Consider the following 1,288-nt stretch of genomic DNA (forward strand, 5'->3'; position numbering starts at 1 on the left):
GCCAGATCTGAGGCGCCCTGCTATGGCCTGGTGGATCTGTGGCTCCTTTGAAAGCATTTTCCAACTCTTTGTTGCTGGAGTGAGTGATTCTGGAGACTCTGCTAGGTTTTTCTTTTAAGCTGGGAACAGATGGCTCACGAAGGAGCATCAGAGGGATGTGAACAAAATGCTCTCCTGAGGTGGAAGTCTATATTCTGTATTAGACTTCTGAGGCGCCCTGCTATGGCCTGGTGGATCTGTGGCTCCTTTGAAAGCATTTTCCAACTCTTTGTTGCTGGAGTGAGTGATTCTGGAGACTCTGCTAGGTTTTTCTTTTAAGCTGGGAACAGATGGCTCACGAAGGAGCATCAGAGGGATGTGAACAAAATGCTCTCCTGAGGTGGAAGTCTATATTCTGTATTAGACTCCGGTTGAAGCAACAATCTCCTGTTCCAGACTTATGTGACTTTTCTGATACTTCTCAACCTGGGATAAAACAGGGTGACTTTTCCCCTGCCAGACCCAAACCTAATACTCCTGGTCTTGAGCTCTTACTGAGAGCTGTAGACACTTCGAGAGCCCCAGCATGGGCTCCAAAATGTCAGTGCCCAATTTGAATTTTTTTTAATTGGCTCAATAAAACCAAGGAGTGTATTTGAGACTTTGAACAGTAATAAACCCTGGAAATAATTGCATGTGTTTTGTGGTGTGCAGGAGAGTAATTCACCACACTGAAAAGCTTGAAGCAGTTTTGGCTGCAGAGGCTACTTTGTTATCAAAACGGGTAGAAATGCAGAAAATCGTGTGCAGAAATGTAGGACCTGCCTCTCTGGTTAAGACACTAACCCAGTTAGTCTGGTTATAGTAGTAGTATACTCCCTATAGTAGTAGTTGTGGTGCTCAGGTGTTCATTTTTAGAGTTCAAGAATGGCAATTAAGATTACCATTCTTTTATTTCAGCTTTCAAATGCTTGTGACTATAAAAATGCCAGGATCCCTTTAAATTTCAGCTATGAATTTTGTTTCTCAGGAACTTCCTGCATCAGTGAGTCTCACATGCTGTGGCTGGGTAAATAAATATTGCTTTATCCTTTCCCTAGTTAGCTGCCCTGTGAATTTGAGTAGGTTCTTGTTCTTGCATAATGGGGTCACAGCTGAAGAGGAGGAAGAGACCAGTTTTTACTGTTGTCTTTGTAATTTGAGTCCCACATTCAGGTCCCTCTGGATTCTTCTCTTTGAGTATCTCTATTTCGGTGTCAGGTCTCTCCTGCTGACAGTCCATCCCTCCTATCCTTTGCTGGGCATTCCT

General features: G+C 43.6%; 1 protein-coding gene across 1 annotated transcript in view; it reads left to right on the forward strand.

Annotated features, from left to right (window-relative positions):
* The window catches only part of IRF2 (interferon regulatory factor 2), a 25,568-nt gene that overhangs the window by 1,380 nt on the left and 22,900 nt on the right, over positions 1-1,288 (forward strand). The window lies entirely within an intron of this gene.

Source organism: Phaethon lepturus, unplaced genomic scaffold (assembly GCF_000687285.1).
Source record: "Phaethon lepturus isolate BGI_N335 unplaced genomic scaffold, ASM68728v1 scaffold36469, whole genome shotgun sequence".
In the NCBI taxonomy this organism is placed as follows: Eukaryota; Metazoa; Chordata; class Aves; order Phaethontiformes; family Phaethontidae; genus Phaethon; species Phaethon lepturus.